Below are 7,660 nucleotides of genomic sequence, written 5' to 3' on the forward strand. Positions count from 1 at the left end.
TTTGACTCATTTTATTCATTTATTTGCTTATTTTTGACACAACTTGGTTCCTCTTTATTTGAGAGTTCCTTTAGGATGTCTCCTCCCTTTGCTGATTTGCTTCTTTGTTTTTCATATCTTCCTCATGGAATATTTTGCTGAGAATGTTCTGTAATGCTGGCTTTCTTTTTGTATATTCTTTTAGCTTTTGTTTATCATGGAAGGATTTTATTTCATCGTCAAATCTGAAGGTAAGTTTTGCTGGGTATAAGATTCTTGGTTGGCATCCATTTTCTTTTAGGGCTTGAAAAATGTTATTCCAGGCCCTTCTAGCTTTTAGGGTCTGGATTGAAAAATCTGCTGATATCCGTATTGGCTTCCCCCTGAATGTAATTTGGTTCTTTTCTCTCACAGCCTTTAAGATTCTGTCTTTATTTTGTATGTTAGGTATTTTCATTATAAAGTGCCTTGGTGTGGGTCTGTTGTAATTTTGTGTATTTGGAGTCCTGTAAGCCTCTTGAACTTGATTTTCCATTTTGTTCTTCAGATTTGGGAAATTTTCTGAAATTATCTCATTGAATAGGTTGTTCATTCCTTTGGTTTGTTTCTCTAAGCCTTCCTCAATCCCAATAATTCTCAAATTTGGCCTTTTCATGATATCCCATAGTTCTTGGAGATTCTGTTCATGATTTCTTACCATCTTCTCTGTTTGTTCGACTTTGTTTTCGAGGTTAAATATTTTGTCTTCAATATCTGAGGTTCTGTCTTCCAGGTGTTCTATCCTATTGGTTGTGCTTTCTATGGAGTTCTTAATTTGGTTTATTGTTTCCTTCATTTCAAGGATTTCTGTTTGGTTTTGTTTTCAATATCTCTAACTCTTTATTGAAATGGTCTTTTGCTTCCTGTATTTGCTCTTTTAACTGTCTATTGGTGTGTTCATTCAATGCCTGCATTTGCTCTTTCATTTCATCGTTTGCTTCCCTTATCATGTTGATTATGTACATTCTGAACTCCCTTTCTGACATTTCTTCTGCCATGCTGTCATTGGATTTTATTGATATAACATCCAGATTTGTTTGAGGCATTTTCTTCCCTTGTTTTCTCATATTGTTCAGGTATCAGTGGACTGCAGAGATGTTGCAGATTTCCTCTATTGACTTATAATGTCCCTGAAGATTGCTAGTGTATCCCCTCTTATCCTTCAGTAGCCTGAAGTCTTAGAGGAAGTTGATACTTCGGTGTTCCCCTAGGTAGCTGCCTCTCTAGGGGTGGTGGTCTTCAGGTGGGGTATATTCCCTGCTAGAGGGCAGAGGTGCCTCTACTTGTTGACCAATGGTCATCCAAAGGGGAACTAGACTGCCGGCTGAGGCAATGCCTGTTTGGGCCTGTGTCTCTGGTTTTCCCGTCTTTGTGGGAAAACCTCACTCAGCGGGGAAGACCCACCCGGTGGGGAGGTCTCGCTAGTCCGTTCCTCTCCTAGAGGTTCCCCTCAGTCCACAACTACCGCCTGGGCAGGGCAGCCTTCCCAAGCAACGTTTCCAGGGGCCTGGACCTACCTCCTGGGCTTGGGAGCCCTGCCCTTTGCAGACGAGTCTCCTTAGGTGGCCCCTCCTCAGAGAAGCTGCCCGAAGTCCTGGAACCTTCGCTCCACCCCTCAGCTGGTCTCTGTGTAGCTCTCCTGGGCCTGGGAGCCTCACCCTTCGTAGACGAGTCTCCTTAGGTTGTCCCTTCTTAGAGAAGCTGCCCGAAGTCCTGGAACCTTCACTTCGCCCCTCAGCTTGTCTCTGTGTAGTTCATTCAAGAAAAGGTGCCTAGTTCCCTGGACCAGACCTTGCTATGCACCTAATCGCCTGGCTATGCGACCCGCCCTCTGACCAGTCACTTGGAGCCTCGTACATATGTTCCAAGCCCCAGTGACCCGTCGCTCGTCTCTTCCTCCAGGCAGCCACCCGGTGCTCTGTGTGGGCGCTTGGAGACCAAGCCACTCACTGCGTACCTCCACCTCCTCTGGGCAGTCCCCTCCCCGTTGCTCAGGCAGTTGCTGGATCCAAACAACTCGCCGCCCCACTCTTTCTCTGGCAGCCGCTGGAGCCCTGGCAGATCGCTTCAAAACCAAGCGGTGTGTCGCACAACCTCCTTTGCAAAGTTCCCCGCTTTCTGAGTTCACTGCTCCAGCGGGGGAGGTGTGTCTTGCCGCCTGGGCAGGGCAGCCTTCGCAGGCAACGTTCCCAGGGGCCCGGACCTCCCTCCTGGGCTTGGGAGCCTCACCCTTCGCAGACGAGTCTCCTTAGGTTAGAGAATCTGCCCGCGGTCCTGGAAACTTCAATCCGCCATTTTTCGCTCCGCTTCGCTGTCCAACCCTTCAGTTCTCACCAACTCTCATTATAATTTCTGCTTTTATTTTGTAATGCTTTCATCTCCATTTGATTTGGGTCAAATTTATATCCACATTATGTCACTGAAACTGTTTGATACATCACCAAAGACATGTTTTTCAAATCCAGTGACTTCTCTTTACTTTCCATCTTCTTGATTTCTCTGTCATTTAATATTGTGGACTTGTCTATTATTTTTTTGGAGGGGTTCTTCCTTGACCCCATCTACAACTCTCCTGGGGTTGCTATCATCTCCCTTCTTGCCCTCCTGCCCTGGTCACCTCTTGTTTTGCTCAGCCCTTCAGTGCCGTTGCCCCTTAAAGTTCTTTCCTGAGCATCATCTTTTCTTTTTCTTCTCCTCTCACCTGTGCTGGCTAATTTTATGTGCTGACTGGGCCACATCACATACTGCTCTACTTTCATTTAATGCTTCCTCCCTGTATATAGACTTTGGCCAAACCAAGCTGTTTGTGGTTACTTAGATACAGTAGGCTGTTGTCAGTATATTCATGATGTAACAGAGTCCCTGTAAAATTAAAGTCCCCAGTCTCCCAAATTTCCTAAGTTGGTTTTCTGCAACTGAACTTCCTCATGCTAAGAATGGAAACAAAGAAACTGAAAGGGTAGGAAAATTCGGATTGTAACATACTCTCTGGCTAGCACTGCTTAGCAAAATCTACATGTGCATATTTCTTACCCTTTGTCCCACCGTACCCCCTTTCTTCTTCTAAAAACTGTTTGTGTCCCTGAACCTCCCCAAAGATAGAAATTTGACAGAAAAGATCTCCAATTCGTTTTCCTCAGGGTTGGCTTTGAATAAACCTGTTTTCTTCCACCACCTCTGTCTCCTGAATTTCATGACTGAGCAGCCAACATCAGAACCTACAGTTCTGATAACAATGATTCTGTCACATTGAATGTATTTTCTGCCACCCTCACACCAAATGATCACTCAGTGATCATTTATTCATCTTTCAAGACTCAAAATTCAATCTGGTAACAAGTATTTTATGATGTACCCAGGTAAAATCAATTTTTTTCCCTACTTACTTTGATCATAGCATCTGCAACACTTTATGTACATCTCTGGCATGTAAATAATAGCAAATAATTCCTTACTAGATTAGAAATTAATTTTTCTTCAGTACCCAGCACAGAGTCATACACACACAAACAAATTTTTTTTTTTTTTTTTTGTCACTGTGCTCAAAATACCTGACAAGAACAACTTAAAGAACGAAAAGTTTATTTGGGGCTCATGGCATCAGAGGTTTCAGTTCATGGTTGGCCTGTTCCGTTCCATTGCTCTGGGCCAGAGGTAATGCAGAGCATCGTGGAAGAGGGCATGGCAGAGGAAAACCATTCTGTAAATGGTCTTTAGGAAGCATACAGAGCAAGGAAGGAACCGGGGAAAAAACACAATCCCCAAGGGCATGCCCCCAGTGACCCACCTCCTTTATCCATGCTCTACCTGCCCACAGTTACCACCTAGTACTGTAATCCTTTCAAATTATCGATTCATCAAATAGACTAAGCTACTGACTGAGTTTTGGCATTCATAATCTAATCATGAGTTTTGGGAGGATGCCTCATATTCAAATCATAACAATTTATTATCAATATTTCATCTTTTTTTTTTTTTTTGCGGTACTGGGGATCGAACTCGGCCTTAAGCTTGCAAGGCAAGCACTCTACCAGCTGAGCTATCTCCCCAGCCCTCAATATTTCATCTTACAACAATCTGGATTGTGCTGCTGTCAAAAAGCTTGGAATACTAAGACAGCTAAATCTGAGTAATCCGTACTGCAAAATTAATACAAATCTCTGTCCCACTAATCTGGAACATAAAGAAGGAGAAAACTTGTATTAACAGAAATCAGGGAGTGATGTCTAGCCAAGGTTAAGAAGGGAATCCTTGTCTCTCACACAACTGCCTCCACACACATGTATATGCTAATAAGGCTGTCTTGGCATTGATGGTGGTTCTTGGGTTTTCTGAATCCATTCTTGACTTTAAAGGAGAAAGTTGTTTCTTTCACTCAACCAGTGGGAAAAGCATGTGAAAAGGAAGAATGGGATTCTCAGTTAATCTTTAATTCCTGTTTCTTAGATGGCACAATTTCCTGAAAGGTTAGAGAATTGTTACTTCTTGAAGAAGGTCAGAATGTACCCCTTTTCCTTGAAGGGGTCTTACTCTTTAGGCTTGGATATTCCATAATAGTGACAATAATGATGGCAATGACAATAATATCATAGTAGCAAACATGGCAGCAGCCACTGTTATAGTAGATAAGAGTGCTTTCTGGATGCTCTGCTAACCATTTTGCAGACATTACCTCACTGAATACTCACGGTAGCCCTATTTGGTAGATGTTTTTATTATCTTCATTTTACAGGTAAGTAAACAGTCTCAGAGAGATTTAGAAACTTGCCTAAAGCCATGCAGCCAGCAAGTAACAGAGCTGAGGAATGAACCCAGATTCCTCTTATCTAAGAGACTCCAAACTCCTTTAGTCTAATTTTCTCTGTGTCTCTGGAACTATCCTGATTATACAGCATGTATAGTAAGATGGACGTTGATAAATTTACATTCCTTGAATTCAAATTTTGAGTCCATCGAGTGAATTTATATGCAAAATCATGTACAATGATTAAAAAATAAAAAACCTGAAAATACACTTCCTGGATTTTTCTGATTTAAAGAAAGAAAAAAAATACTAGGGGCTGTGTGTGTAGTTCAGTGGTAGAGCATAGCGTGCTCACAGGCCTGTGTTCACTCAGAAACCCAAACCAAAAACCAATCAATCAACAAACAATACCTACTTAGGTTGGAAACCTTTGTCCTAAGCAAGAACACATTCTAAGTAATGATGAAGCCTTGGGTTCACAGGTCTGTGAGTCATCTGGTGAGTCGATTTTCACCTCTAATGTACAATCCATTCCCAAACACTTCATTAGTTGGAGATTAATGCATAAATTCTTAAGTCTTTCAGATTGCTCACTATATGTCTTACTGGCTCATCAGATGAGAATTTATCTCTAGTTCTGATGATAACTGCTTCAAATATATTAAATTTCTGGAGATGTTCATTATCCCACTCCTACAAGTTGATGTCGTCTAAGCCTTATCTCCTATTTCTTGTCTTTTTCTTGTGCTTCAGTGATCTATCTTTGCCACCCTGCATGAATCATGAGCCAGGACTAACCTAGAAGGTGAAGGGAGACTTTTTTTTTTTCTTGGAAGGTGGTGCTGGGAATTGAACCCAGGGCCTTGTGCTTATGAGGCAAGCACTCTACCAACTGAGCTATCTCTCCAGCCCTGGAAGACATTCTTAACTTTTACCTTGTGTGACTGTTTCAACACTGACTTAAGGGATCAACTCTTCTATCTGTACCTCTATGCTGTGAGGATTCCTGATTGATCTGTTGAAATTGGAAGGTCTGGGAAATACAGGCATTAGATGGGTAGTAGAAAAAAATTAAGTTAATTCTCTGCCTAAACATCACATCAATCAAGAGAGAGAATTCAGCCAGACAATGTGGGTGAACCTGTAAGCCCTTTGGGTTGGCTATTACTTCCAACCTTGGGAGTCGTAAACACTTGCAGGTTGCAGACACTCTCTGCTCATCTTTATCTCCTTGAAATTGGTATTCTGGTTCCAGATAGCTGCCATCCATGGCTGACTCAGAATTCCCACATAATATAACCACAACATTTGCCCTCAAGCTGAACCCTACCAGAACTTTGGCACTTGTGGTAAAAAGCACAACACTTTCCTCAAGTCAGCTTTGTAATTTTAACTAAAACCCTTTACTGACTAGGTGAGTCAGTAATTTATTATTTTGAATAATGAAATCATCTTTTAAAGTGGTGTACACTTTGTATTTTGGGAACCTGAGGTTAAGCTTTGCCGCTCTATTACTTGTGTGTTCCCATGGTGATCTGCGATGTATGTGACCTTGGTTCCCCATAAGGAATAAGGGGTTTGTGACCCACCCAGCAGGGACTCCTGAGTTCAGCCAACCCTTTGTTGTAGGCCTCTTCAGAATGACTTCAGTTGAAAGCTGCCTTTCCTGAGGTCTTCCGCCCAGTTCAAGGTAGTGTACATCTGCTAATGATACCAGGTTGTAAGGGCCAATTTTCTTGCCCAACTTGGAACATTGTAGCTCAAGACGCATAACACAGCTTCTCAAATTTGTGTAACAAGATAGAGGAACACGTATGTGGCATTAAGGGTGAGGTTGTGACTTTTATTTTTAAATCCTCAGAATTCTGAATGTTAGAACAAGCTACGCAAGAAAAAGTTTCTTACAGATTTTAACTGTTTAGAAGCACCTTTTGTTTTACTGTATAATAATGGCTCGTGTATTTATTAGGAATCTTGGATGCAAGTAATCTTGGAGTCACAGAAATGGGACTCCAGTTAAATTTAGGAAAAGGAGCACATAATTGGTAAGAAGGGGGACTCAGATGATGACATTTATACATAATCTCTCTCTGGCCTTTCCCTCTGCTTTTCCCAGCATTGGCTCCATCTCAGGCAGCCTCTCCCTTGTAGGAGGCTGGTGGATGACTGCTAATTACTTCAAGCTTATGTTATATTTTTTTCCAGCAATGTCAGGAGGGAGTTTGGGGGAAAAAAGAGTATTCCCTTCCCATTATTTCAAAAGAAAGTTGTAGAATTGAACCTTGACTTTAATTGCACTCTCTACGTCTCTGTCCCCAAACCTATTTAGTTTCCAGAGAACTATCATGCTCTGATTTGATGTTGAGTAGGCCAGGCTCCCTCCTGAACTAAGATAGTGGAGTCAAGTGCATGTGAACCATTTGAATCGAATCCAGAATATTGTAATTTCTGAAAGATAATTGGGAGTGTTGTCACTGGAAGAAGGTTGACAACTGGGTAGGTCTCAGACAACAATACCTAGTACAAACTGCAGAACAAGAGTTAGGAAACCAACCACCATTTATTTTAAAGTTTATTTATATTTCATCTAGTTCAAGGCATACATTGATTGATTTTGGCAAAGAGGATAAAAAACGTAAAACAGTTAAAAAAATTTAAAAAATAAAAATTGCCACTCAAAAACAACAGAACTATGTTGAAAATTGGGTTCTAAGGTTCAAGGCAGCTAAAGTAAAGATGATAGTATAGTTAAGTAATTCAAGGGGCTAATAATATAAAAATGAAGAATTTACTTAGTGGAGAACAACGTTTTCTGGCTCTGAAGTCTGGGGGGAAAAAAACCCGCCCTCCGTCATAGTGTATGATATTACAGCAAAATGGATGTCTTGGATTGAGTGC

At 41.6% G+C, this 7,660-nt stretch overlaps 1 non-coding gene across 1 annotated transcript; it reads right to left on the minus strand.

Moving 5' to 3' along the window:
* Positions 1-5,592: 5,592 nt before the first annotated feature.
* On the minus strand, positions 5,593-5,669 carry Trnam-cau (transfer RNA methionine (anticodon CAU)). The gene has a single exon. It is a non-coding gene; the product is annotated as a tRNA-Met (tRNA).
* Between the last annotated feature and the right edge of the window lie 1,991 nt (positions 5,670-7,660).

The sequence above is a fragment of the Sciurus carolinensis genome, chromosome 1 (assembly GCF_902686445.1).
Source record: "Sciurus carolinensis chromosome 1, mSciCar1.2, whole genome shotgun sequence".
NCBI lineage: Eukaryota > Metazoa > Chordata > Mammalia > Rodentia > Sciuridae > Sciurus > Sciurus carolinensis.